The sequence below is a fragment of the Musca domestica genome, unplaced genomic scaffold (assembly GCF_030504385.1).
Source record: "Musca domestica strain aabys unplaced genomic scaffold, Musca_domestica.polishedcontigs.V.1.1 4, whole genome shotgun sequence".
Taxonomy (NCBI): Eukaryota; Metazoa; Arthropoda; class Insecta; order Diptera; family Muscidae; genus Musca; species Musca domestica.
In genome coordinates, this window is record NW_026712328.1 from 16,504,175 (window position 1) to 16,518,564 (window position 14,390).

Below are 14,390 nucleotides of genomic sequence, written 5' to 3' on the forward strand. Positions count from 1 at the left end.
TAAATTGTCATATCCATTACTTATACTTCAAATAAATCCTCTCAAAGTAGGTTAACCCTATAAAAAGTTCTAACGTAAACATGGCATAAAATAGTGTTGCATTTATTTTTTAGGTTTATTTGATTTAAACAAAATTTGTACTTATTTACTTTGAAAAAGGTTTTTTTTGGGGGATTTTATTACAATTTATCTATAAGTGCTGCAAAAATACCCATCCAATTTGGTAATTTTTTCTCGATTTCGAGTGATTGGCTTCGTTTTGTTTTCATTTTCGATTCCTCTAAAAAAAGTAGACATAAGAAAATGGTGACATTTTTTTGGTATTTATCCTCAGCAGCTTCCCATAAAAGCTTCGCTGATTTTATATGCATTCAAAATTTTATATACGAATATTTTGTTGTTTTTAAATAAAAATAAAATAAATTTTAGAATATATCAAGTAACCTAAGGCTATAGTCGTACGGGCCGACTATGTGATACCCTACAACACTATAATATTTTGGAAGCCCCTTAGGTTCAACTCCATTTTGTAGATTTCGTTTTTGAAACAATGCCATATAGTGTTGCAGGGCGTAGAAAAATTTTAGGAAATTGAAAAAATCGCATGCGACAAAAAAATATGACAAAAATTGAAAATAATTTAAGAAAAATATTTACTTTCTTTTTGGAATATTTTTAAGCGATTTTCTTAGATTTTATCCTTTTCTGGCAAGAGACCATTCCGATTTGATGAGAATTGTGGAAATCAGTCCAGCGGTTCTTCCAATCTATCTATCCAATATCTTCGCTATCAGAATCACTGTAATGATCAGAAGTGACCTTTTAATGTATTTAAGATTTTGTCGGTATTAAAAATATTCGCGGTTTAGTGATTTTTTACATAAAAGTTATGGTCTATTAAACTGCTAAATACGGCTTAGACCTAAAATCTAGCCCCATGCTTAATTCCGCGTTTTTGATCTATAATTGTGACCTGTAGAGCAAGTGCAAAATCAGGAAATTTTTCTGTTTTTGGTCCATTTGAACCCTAAATATTTCAAACAATGCGGGTCTATTCTGACCCTAACCCAACCTCCATTTTCAATTTGGTGAGGACCGGGCCAAAATTGCGACCTGTAGATTCATTACAAATTAACATCGAAAGACGGACGGTCATACATAGCTCGGTAAAATAGGACGGGGACCAATATTTCGAGGTGTTAGATAGTTGTTGGCCCAATTAAACTTATAATACCACAACACATAGTGTTGTAGGGTATAAAAACGTAGTAGTAATGTAAGGCTTTTGCTTTTCCTACAGGAGTGGGATCAAAGAAATCGCTCGGTCTACCAATGAGTGAACATGCCAGGTACAGCTCACCATGAGAAAAGCAAGAAGAAGTACTTGTCCTTTGGATTTATTAATTGTCATAGCAAATACCAAGCGTACCGGAAACTGTATTATTTTAAAGTTTACCGGAATGTCTGTTGCTGAAACATGAAACATTGTTCTGCAGTGAAATTGTTTTTCCCAAAAATGTGTACCTACAATAAAATAAAGAAAATAAATTGAATCACAAAACGTCATATCGAATCTGACACTACTATTACTATAGGTCAATTCAGCTGGGGTTTGCTACTACCTGTAATTATTATACCCAACAAAACTTAATAGGCTAGAAAACAAAACAAAAAATGACAAAAAAAAAATTTATTTGAAAAATGTTTGTCATTTAGAAAAGAAAATCTAGTGAGAGCGATCCATTTTCAGTTAAAAAATCGCTGTCAATATCTCCGCCAAATATATGAAGACTACGTTACAAATTTGAATTTGGGCAATGGCATCTATGCCATCAAATTTTTTTGGACAAAAAAGAAATTTCCAACGAAATGGTGGAACAAAGGCCGTTGTTTCTAAGAAGTCATACGGTGAAACATTTTTGCAAAATGAGTGGAATCCTTGTCTTCGCTTGCATAGGTGTTTCCTTTTATATGGTTGCCTTATTTTAATGAATTCTGATTCAGTTTGTTAATTTGGATTCAGAAGGTAAGTCATCTTCAATTATATCAAGTAGCATAGAACGTGGCACGTATTGTAAATGTTTACAGCATTCCTGGGCGAAGCTTGTTTTGCTTTCCAAAGTCTATTTGGTCTAGTCTATCAATTCTCCAAGGCAGTACCCGATTAGGTCAAGACCTAGCAATTCATCTTCGTAATGTAAGGTCATGTTAGAATATGGGTAAGGTACGAATATTGACAATATCAATATCCTCTAAAGAAGTATAAAATGGGAAATTATGCATCGATTTTCAAATTATGAACCAAGTGTAAAGTTGGGATACATGGGCTCAGTTTTTTCGGTAGCGCTACTACAAAATTTCGAAATTAAAAAATTTCATGCTAAATTATATATTATATTATGTATATATTATAATTATATTATGTTATGCCAAGATTTGACATGCCAATCTTGGCATAACATAACATTTCTATAATGCTAAGCTAAAGTGACTATATGTCTACTTTCCTTCGTACCTCCCTTCACCGCAATATGTTTACATATTGAATGATATATCCCATAAAATGTCAAATGCCCCATATCTGGTAAAATCTGGTGTTTAAACGTGACATTTCGTCTGCATTATCTGACCATCAAAAAACTTAAATCATGTTTAAGCAAATGGAGTTTACGACTAAGTCTAAATACTATTCATGGCAAACACAGGTCCGTACACATCTTATGGCATATCTCCACAATTTAAACTGAACTGGATTGAATATTCATAACTCTCAACATTTGCGAAATTGATCATTTATTTTATTCAAATAATCTTGATAATATTACACCAAGAGCGAAAAATAAAATGGAGGAAATTGGATCCTGAGTTTTCCAAAATTCTCGGTGGGTCTAATCATTTTTATACTCTCAGTTTATATATTATACCCTACGCCTGTGCATTTGTTTGCAACAAGTTAAAGGAAACGATATGTACCCATTGGTCCTTTTGATGATCTCTATAGAATCACATTCTGAGTCGTTTCATACTTATGAATCCGTTCGCCTGTCGGCCTGTCCGTTCGTCTGTCCATGTATTTTCATAAGCAAAGTACAGGTCGAATTTTTGTTCGATTGAGTTGCGTTAAAGGTGAATTTTTTGCAGTGATCGTTTGTTTAGTCCAATGACGAACCCTATTGAAATTGATGATAATCGGTCCTCCGATTTTTATTTTATTGTGCTCCATACATAACCAAAAAGTGGATTGAATTTGGCACATATGACCAAAATGAGCCTAGAAGCGTAAATGTCAAATTTAGTGAAAAATGGTATAGATATTCGTAATATACACTACACAACAGTGATACTTGGTACCTGCAAATTTTTTCAAGATCGGTTCAGATTCGGATTCCAACTTCAGGTTTATGTTGCACCAAATGGTTAATATCAACCCAAATTAAATAGATTTTGCCACATACATTCGAATTCAGCCTTCCACAAAGTGTGTCAAATGTGGTTTAGATATAGCTAAAGGTCTCATATATATGTTTCATACGATTTTGTATTTAAGTCCCTTACACATATAAAATCACTCCACAACAACAATATTTGGTGTTAGTTATAATATACAGCATAAAATACCTTTACTAAATTTTATGGAGATTGATTAAGATTTGGATACGATTTCAAGCATTTTGTTCAGCAAATGTGTAATATTAGCCCAAATAGGATGAATTTTTGGCAATGACTACCAAATATAACCTTGAAGCAAGTATGTCAAATCGGTTCAGATATAGCTGTAGCTTCGTCCATAGTCCCAACAACCAAAGACATATAATATAATAAGATGGGACATTATATTATCATTTCTCTTCAATAGATGGCGTTCGTAGTAGAAAAATATGTTATGTCTCGATATCGTGACATAGCATTATGTTATAATTTAACAGAGCTGACACTTTTCAAGGGTTGTTGTTGATTCTATCGATTCAATGTACAAGGAAACGCTCTGGAATAGACTTTTGAGAGCATGTCTGTCATACCTGAGATTTTTTTCTCGTATTTCCGCCAATTTTCGGCGATATCGGAATAACATATTTTTCTAAAATTTCCAATGCATTTCTGTTATTACCTGATGGAAAAATTAAAGCCCATATGCATTTTGTCCAATCTTTATAGTTCTATGTCTTTGCAACAACCTTGCCAAATGTACATATCTTTGTCCGATTACAGTCACATGCGAACGAATTTAGTCTACAAGTAATGTTATGAAATTTGGGGGAAATTGGTTCTGATATAGCAATAGCTCCCACATCACATACATGTTCAATATATAAACTTTTATAACCTTATATCGTATTTTCTTATAATTTTGTTTACTTGCTTACTCAAGGACTCAAATCAGCGAACGTAGTTTTAAAACTTGGACGATCTTCTCTATGCCGCCGTTACTTACTCCTTAGTTTCTAAAATTAAGATGTTCTGCCTTGTATGCTTAAATAGAAATAGTTATTATATTAACATTTGCATTCAGGTAATGCAGTGGATACTTTTAATACCCTCCACCATTTCGAGGGAACTTAAGGATTTTCAAAAAAAAAAAAAAAAAAAAAAAAAAAATCGAAAACTATCACTTAATTGATAACCGTTATATGGGGACTATACGAAGACGTGAACCTGCAAACGACATTTTATGTTATAGGCTGTAGTACCCATTGCGAACTTTAAATACGAAATTTGTTCCAATTCCGGTGAATAATGTCGCAAAAATCATGAAAATACATGGACCTGCATACGAAATTGTTTGCCATAGGTTGTTGTACCCGTCAAGATCTTCTAATACGAAATTTGAAACGATTCCGATAAATAATGTTGCTGAAATCATCAAGATACCGAATATCGGGAGGTACCGTTATATGGGGCCTATGTGGACCGACATGGCCCATTTACAAACTCAACCTGTCTACTACTATGCATGTATGCAAAATTTTAGCCACCTATCTCAATTCGTTCGAAAGTTTACGCTGATCCAGAATTATATACTTTGTAGGGTCTATTATGAATATTTCGAGGGGTTACAAGCGGAATGACAAACCTAATATACCCTCCACAGAATTGTGGAGGGTTTAAACAGCTCTGACTCCACTTAAAACCTCTCTAAAATTTATTTCAAGTTACAGACAGCACAGACAATTTTCTGTCTTAGGCTGTCGTACTCATTACGAATTTCAAATACGAAATTTGAAATAATTCCGGTAAATAATGTCACTAAAATCATGAAAATACCGAACATCGGGAGGTACCGTTATATGAGGCCTATGCGAAAACGTGGACCGACATGGCCCGTTTACAAACTCACCTATCTCAATTCGTTCGAAAGTTTACGCTGATCCAGAATTATAAACTTTTATAGGGTCTATTATAAATATTTCGAGGGGTTACAAGCGGAATGACAAACCTAATATACCCTCCACAGAAAAAGCACTGACTCCACTTAAAACCTCTTTAAAATTTATTTCAAATTATATTTTTAAGTTGACGATATACAAATTGTCATAATTGCTATTCAAAAGGTAATTAAATTTTTTCTTTTTCATTTCAGAATAAACAATTACTAATGTTTGGTCGACATATCCAACTATAAACAATTACGATAAGCTCCTCAAAGAGCCCTCATTGTGGTCAAATAATATTGCAATAATTTTGTGGTAAATTTGTGTGCAGTTTTTTGTTGTTGCTTTTTTATGGGATCAATGATTTCGAACATTTTCCCAGTCCGAAGGCAGAAAGTGAACGGTGATTGTAAAATATTTGTGGGATCGCAATTGCTGCGGAGGAATTAAGAACACCACAACACTCAACAACAACAACAAAACAAACCAACAGCAAAAATCCAACAAAAAGTAGAAAACGGATAATATAAAACGAGTTATTCTTCTTCGTATTTGCCAATAGCATGAAACAAACCAATGACGACGACAACAACAAGAACAGCTTCCATTGTGGCCCAACAAATGGCAGCATAGAAATACAAAACGCGTTAACAGATTGTGTTGCAAATTGAGTGTATTTGTCGTTGTGTTTGTGTGCGCTTTGTGTTTTCGGTTGAAATCAATATTTAGTTTGTGTTTGAGATTCCGGTTGCAGGCGATAGCAACCGGAAACGGAAATTTCAATTTCAACATACTTATTGCTTATATCGAAGAAAGATAGATTGTTAGATAGAGCAGAGCGAACTAAACCATTTGTGGCAGTAAACTAAAAAGTTACCTTCGTTTGAAACAAAATCCACTCCCATTCTGACCACCGCAATACCGAAAAGACCACAAAACAAATCCAGGAACCACTGTAAATGTCAATACGGAAATAGTGGAGAGCCATTGAGATTGGTGTAATTAAAAATCTCTCTATTCCGGGAAAAAAGTATTGCAATAAGTTTTATTTTGTTGTTTGTGGCCCAAAGTTTTTCGGACACATAGTATCCATCCATTGAATTCGCCTGAGAGAGCAGCGTTAATTGAAAAACTCATTGAACTGTTAAGAAATTTATGTGGCATTGCAGTGCCATTATCGCTGGAATGTGATTTGATCATCATTTAAGCAGCTAAGCGATACCTCATTTCAATTGATGAGAAATTTCTTGGAACAGCATTGCGGATTGACAAAAAGGTAAGTAAAGCGAATTTTGGTATGAGTAACTATTGCAATATAAACCCAATTAAATACATTTTTTTGATGAGATATTTGAATTAAATTTTTTTTAAATATGTTTGGGTTTTGGAAAAAGGCATTATTTCAAGATTTCAAAGTAAAATCATCCCAGAAACATATCGTTAACTAGCAGTTCGTTTTTTGCTATTTATTTATTGTTATTTCCGGACCGAGTTTCACAATGTTAAGATTCGGTTGAATATAAAAAAAATCTATTAAATTTGGGCTAATATTACAGATGTATAGAAGAAAATGTATATTGAAGCTATATAAAAATCTGAACCGATCTCGACAAAATTTGGCAGAGGTATTTTCGAGTAGTATTTGATGCCCGGTATCAAATATCATTGTTGAGGAGTGCATATTGAGTGCAATATATAAATGGGAGTTATAGCTATATCTGAACCGATTTACACCAAACTTTGGAGCGTCAAAATCCAGTCCATTACCACTATGTAGGGTATAAGACCCAGGTCAAGTGCAAAAGTTGACAATATTTTTCCACCCAGTCTAGTACCTTTACAGAAGGAAAATTAATTGAACTATTTATAACTCAAGAATTTAATCGTGTAAGTGTACTAAGATGTACTAAAAATTGAAAAAGTTTGGGAGCCAGGGTTTATATAAAGAGGTGGTTTTGAAAAGTGTACTTGGTATAGAAACTGTACTTTGGATTTGGTTGAACAAATGGATCTGAAAATTTGAAATGCTGATATTGGGGCAAATATAAGTACGTAAGGTTTAGATTTGAAGGTGGTTTTAGAAAGATGTACTAAAAAGTTCGAAAAGTACTAAATGGTACTAAATTTGAATTTCGTTCACAGGTATCTTTTTATACTCTTCAAGACACCGTGGTACAGGGTTGTATGTCTTTGTGCATTTGTAAGTAACATGCAGAATGAACGGAGTAGACTCATAGTTTCTTTTGACAACCATCATAGAATCACATTCTGAGTCAATTTATGCCAACCCAAATCTGAATACCGGATACAAATAGAGATCTCAATGTCAAATTTCGGGATTCTAGCTTTATCTCTTCACCCAATACCAAATTTAGTACCACTTAGTACTTTTCGAATAATTATAGTACACATTTCCAAACCACCTTTATATCTTAACCACGGACACCAACTGTGACACCCAATACAACATTTAGTACCATTAGCACTTATAGTACCGTTGAGTACGATTCGTCAAATTATAGTACACATTTCCGAAACCAAATAAGTATGTTCAGGCTACACTTGAACTGCGACCCGAATACCAAATTTCAAATTTCAAGCACTATCAGTTCATCCAATACCGAATTCTACTAAATATAGTGCTATTTGGTACTTTTCGTGCACTTGTAGCACACATTTCCAAAACCACCTCTTTATCACAAAACCTACCACCAACAGGGACTTCCATACAAAATTTCGAAATTGCCGTTTCATCCGTTCACCCTAAACCAAATTGTTCTAAATGTAGTGAAATTTAGTACAGTTCGTACAGGGAGTATACATCTCAAAAATCATATTGACATATCAAACCTACTTTCCAACCTTGATTCTCATAACAAATTCCAAGTTTTCTGCTCTATCCGTTCACATAATACCAAATGGTACCATTTTAGAAGTTTTGTATCATTTTTCGCAACCTTAAAGTTCGAATTTCCAAAAATCCTTTGGTACATCTACATCAGTGCTCTCAATCCAAATTTCTAGCTCATTCCCTTTGTCCAATACAAAATATTCTTGGTTTTTAGTAAATTTGACTACTTTTTATACATTTTAGTACCAAAAATCTCAGTCTTGTCACACGCCTAATCGCCAAGACTTACCCTCGTGCTAATATTTCCAGCTTCAAACGTTTCATCTGGGATTTGATTCTAGGTCAGTCAATCAGTTACGGGTTGCCCATATTCGACGTACCCATCTGGCAACGCCATAACTTTTGACAGAGATGTCACATCGCTTAATGACATACCGCGTTTGAAACGTCAGTCCAAGCAGATTTTTACCATGAACCAATACACGCCACGCGAGCGCTCTGAAATAGTTGAAATTTACAAAAAGTCAATTGTGAAAACTCAACGTGCTTTTAAAACATTAAAAAATGTGAGAAGTGCGCCTTCTAAGAACACCATTAAGCGTTTATACGAAAAATTTTCGACTGGTAAGTCTCTTTCTAATCCGAAGAGGCCATATAAAAGTCGACCAAGGCGATCGGCCGAGAATATCGTTGCCGTAAGAGCCAGGTCCCCAAGAACATCCCAAAAACTCCGTAAGAGTGGAAATAAATGTAATAAATAGGTAAATGCCATGATACTTATTAGATTCGTTCTTTATCACACCAAAGTCATTTATTTTCTAATATTTGCCTTGATAACTGTGATATCACAACGTGTTGGTGTCCTCCAAACAATTATTGTCGATATGTTAATTTTACTTTTTACAATAGAATTGATGTGACAAGGTGCAAGTGTGTGTGTGTACCTCCCACACCTCACAGCTTACGCTTCAGACGGCAAACAAACACTTGTTTTAATTAAAACCGGTGTTGCAATTCAAATATGTTTGTAGAACGCGACATAAATACATTTTTTTCTTGTTATGAGAAGGTGTTTGTTACGTGTTAAAATATTGCCACGTATTTAGCAAATACAAACGGTTACTTTCAAGGACTAACATCATTTCTATTCTCATTTTCATTATCCTTATCACATCGTCATCATCATCATCATTGTCGTCATAATAGGTAACAGCATCAGTTACATGATTCCATTTCCCACGCAGCAGTAACAGCAGCGGAGGTGTGTTCAGTCCTCTGATATTCGTAATGTGAAAATGGTTTCCTGCCATCATTCTGTCTGACGTTTGCATTTACATTCGTTTGTTCGTTCCTTGTTTTGGTGGTCCTTGGTGCGATTTGAGTATGGGAATCATGTGTGTGAGTATTCACAACATCAGATGTGAAGCTCATCTACACATAAATAGTACATTTTTTACTATTTACTATTTATATTTTTATATTTTATATTTTCGTTAAAAAAATTAACTTGGTTAGATAAAAATAAATATCACATTTTAGAATCCGGGCTTTCCAAGTATAAAACTTGGAATTGGTAGTACCATTTTTTGTACGAATATACACTAAAGATATACTATAAAATATCTCGAATCATTACTGACCTATTTTCGAAAATTCTAGCTAGCAAAATACATATATGTACAAAAGTTTAGTCAAAACAAGGAAAAAAAGCAGTAAGTCTGGCCGGGCCGAACTTCGAATGCCCTCCACCATTTGGTACAAATTTGGCAATTTTCAAAAAAATAAAATCCGTTAAAAATTCTGTTAAAATGTTAAAAATACCGAATGTAGCCATATATTAGGGTACATACGATGACGTCGACCTGCATAGGCAATATAGGGAGGTACCATGGGGTTATAAAACGTGGACCTACACAGACAATTGTCTGGCATGGGCTCTAGTTCTCATTACGAACTTCAAGTACAAAATTTGAAATAATTCCGGTAAATAATGTCGCTAAAATCATCAAAATACCGAATATTGGGCGTACAGTTATATGGGGGCTATACGAAGACGTGGACCGGCACAGACAATTGTCTGGCATAAGCTGTAGTATCCATTACGAACTTCAAATGCGAAATTTTAAACAATTCCGGTAAATAATGTCGCTAAAATCATCAAAATACCGAATATAGGTACCATTATATGGCGGCTATACGAAGACGTGAACATACATGGCTCATTTTCTGTCTTAGGCTGTAGTATCCATTACGAACTTTAAATACCAGATTTGAAACAATTCCGGTAAATAATGTCGCTAAAATCATCAAAATACTGAATATAGGGAGGTACCATTATATGGCGGCTATACGAAGACGTGGACCTACATGACCCATTTTCAATACCAAAAGTCCTGCAGACATAATACACATTTGAATAGATTTTTATCAAATTACTTCATTTTGTTCGGAGGCTAGAGTGATTTCCACAGACGGACAGATGGATAGACGGACAGACGGATGGACATTGCAAGATCGACATGGAATTTTATGCTGATCAAGAATATATATACTTTGTGGGATATAAAATGTATATTTTATATGGCGTTACAAACGGAATGACAAACTTAATATACCCTCCATACTATGGTGGAGGGTATAACAATATCGAAATTCCATACAATTCCGTTGAATAATGTCGCTAAAATCTTAACTTTACTTAAATTGGCGTTACCGTTATAAGGGGCTACATCAAAACGTGGACCCACATAGCCCGTTTTCAACACCAAAAGTCCTGCAGATCTAAAACACATATGCATTTTTAACCACCTAAATCATTTCGTTCGGCAGCTAAAGTGATTTCCATAGACGAAAAGAAAGACAGACGGACGGACATCTCTAAATTGACATAGAATTTCATGCTGATTAAGAATATATATACTTTGTGGAGTCTAAAATGTATATTTCGAGGTATTACAAATGGAATGATAAACTTTAAATACCCTCCATACTATGGTGGAGGGTTTAAATGCAGTGGGTTTTAACAGCTTGCATTTTACATTACACTTTCGTTAGTTAAACATTTTTGCAATCCATCTGGAATTGTTTTATCATTTGTGGGCGGGTGTCAGTCAAAGCCGGCTTTCTTACCTACACAAAATGTTTTGAGTTACATGTAAACATTCAGTACAAACTGAAGAAATATAAATATACACATGCACAGACACACACAGACACACACACGGTCTTACGCACACTTCTACGTTTATATTTATACGAAATAAGGACATTACTGTTATTGTTGGTAAAAATCTTTATTTAACAGCATGTTAAGATGTTTGATACAACCTCCGTAAAATTTACAATTCGACAAACGAAGTAGGCGGAACAACGACATCGACATATAATTCGATATTCTTACAAACATAATTGCGTAATAAATTGCAATTTAACGTGTAAAGCGACTTAGAGAGATTTAAGAAATTTATTTTGAAATGATAACATTTTATATTGACTTTCAATTAACAACAACAACAGCAGCATTATCAATTACAAATAAGAACATAATTGAGAAATTGTCGTTGTCGTAAAAATCAATAACAAGTGGGGTAAACATGCGACTGAAATATAAAGTCTCCTTCTTATCCTCACATCGCCTTCAGTAGTCGAGATTGGATTCATACCAGCTATAGATGGGGCCCAACAAGATTGAGGAGAAATTATACGAATCAATACAGCTTTCAAAATAAGTTTGAGGACCTACATGAATTCAGTGGGTTTCAGAAAACCAGTTAATAATGAACAAAAGTCGGGCGGTCGGACTACATGATAACCTATATCACCATGCATATTCATAAAAATAAACGTTTATGCTAGTTAGGTAAATCATAAAAAGCAATATTAATTAATTAAATTTCAAATAACATAAAAACAAAATAGGGATGCTATATATTCTATATATATATATAATCGGTTCTCACTAAATTCGACGATGGTGTTGCTTCTGCACATGTCCATTTATCGGTGCTATATCTAAACCGATAAGGTTCACATTTGGCAGACTTTATTGTAGTAAATTCAACCTAACTTGGCCAACGTGGCATCATTGGTGTTTAAAGGGAATACGTCCAAATATAAACCGATCGAGACAAAATTTCGGATAGGTATTTCAACACGGCACCTGATATGTAGTATGGAATTTTATACATCAGAGCTATATCTGCAAATCTAATTTTTAAATAGCAATCTATCATATCTGATATGATATTACACATTTGGAGCATAATACCCATTTTTATAAATTTCAATAGCGTTCATTAAACAACTCAAAGAAAACGAAATAAGCATCCAACTCTCTTCAAATTTCACACATTCAAATATTTTTCCTAACGCAAGATCTGTTAAGAAGATGATATATCTGCCAATTCTAGTACCACACCCACAAAGCGTCACAATTTCCAATACTTATATCTGTCATAACTTGTGAAAGAAGTCAGCTATTCTTTACAACTTGCTATATATAAATATTTATTTATAAATCTGATATGAATATGTATTTTATCAAAATTTCTGATTTCGCAATAAATAAATGTAAATGTTCAATTTCCTTCAAATTTTACACATACCAATATTTAATGAATTATGAAAATGGAATATTTCGGTCAGATATATCTGTTACCTCACGTTTATTTCCACATTTTTGGCACATCCGACCGAATTAAGTCTAGAAGCAAGCACATCAAATTCATCAAAATTTGGTACCAGATAACTTATGGAGCACAAAAAACCCCTGTCAAATTTTATCGAGATCGGATCAGATTATGATATAGTCGATACAATGTTTATTTTCCACCAAATGGCTAATATCAGCACAAATGTACTGAATTTTGGCAATTCCGGCTGGATTCTTCCTAGAAAATCGGTTTGGATATAGCTATAGCTCCCACATATGTTTTATCCGATTTGGTAACAATAATCTTTGGTACCAGATATAAGATACAGTTCAGAAATTAGTGTTTAAAATTTTGTCAAGATCGGTGCGGATTTGGATAAAAGCCTCCATTAAGATCTTTATCCGATTTCAGGCTTTCTGTTCTAATATCAGTCCAAATGGACTGAATTTTTGCACTTCCGACCGAATTCAGTATAGAAGTAAGTACATCAAATTTGGTAAAAATTGGTTCAGCTATAGCTCCCATATGATATTTTGTACCGGGCACAATGATATTTGATACCGGGCATCAGATACTGCTAAATACGCATACTACACGACTATATAATACCCTACATTATATAGTCAACCCCGTCCGACTCTTGACTTTTTCTTACCAGTTTTCTTTGGTTTTGGCATAATTGTACGTAACAACATTTATCAAAGGTATGGTATCGTTGTCTTTTTCTGCTAAAAGTACAATTGCGTACTTTTTTACAAAGGTAAACTTTACGTACTTTTGTACCTTTTTTTTGATTAAGGAAACACATTTGTACCATCTTTCTCTATATACAGCATTTTATGTATATGTATAAAATTATAGGATTGTGTCATAATCACGTTGGGCTAGAGTGGGCGATATGGCAGGGTAATTGGAAATCGACTAAAGGGTACTATAATGTACTACAATTTTGGGCTAAAATTCCATTCTTTTAGAGTTAAAATCTTCAAGTTTTCATATGAGCAATAGTGGTCCAAAGAAGTTGATTAGATGGTGGCTTTGAAAATGTGTTCGGAAAAGTAATAAAAATTACTTAAAACATGTTTTGGGTGATAGAATCTACAGCTTTACAGTTAGAAATTTAGCATGTACTAGTACCAGAAATTTGGAAATTTAACATGTACAATCGGTGCGAGGCATAAATGGTATGTTTTTTCGGGAAAAAATTCTAATAATTGTACTCGTCTCTCGACGGGGCGGGTATAAATTATAGTTATATTATAAGTTATAAGCATTGGGAACGACCGAAAAGAAAAATATTGATTATTGTATAGTTATAAACAGAATTTTAAAATATTGAAAAAGATCTTTGTATGTAAAAAATCCTGCTAAACTTGTTTTAAAAAAATAAAAATTGTAACCGAAATTACGAAAACTCGTACTTTAAGTTTGAAAACAGTACAGAAAGGTTGATAGAGCATTAACTTTGAAAATTTTGAAATGTGGTGAGAGTTTCGAAATTCATATTTGGATTTTGGG

General features: G+C 33.8%; 1 long non-coding RNA gene across 1 annotated transcript in view; it reads left to right on the forward strand.

The window, feature by feature from the left end:
• Positions 1-1,725: 1,725 nt before the first annotated feature.
• The window catches only part of LOC109613363 (uncharacterized), a 29,251-nt gene continuing 16,586 nt past the window's right edge, over positions 1,726-14,390 (forward strand). The window contains exons 1-2 of the long non-coding RNA XR_009342924.1: positions 1,726-2,026; positions 5,579-6,645. This is a non-coding gene — a long non-coding RNA (uncharacterized LOC109613363). The remainder of the gene's footprint in view (positions 2,027-5,578; positions 6,646-14,390) is intronic.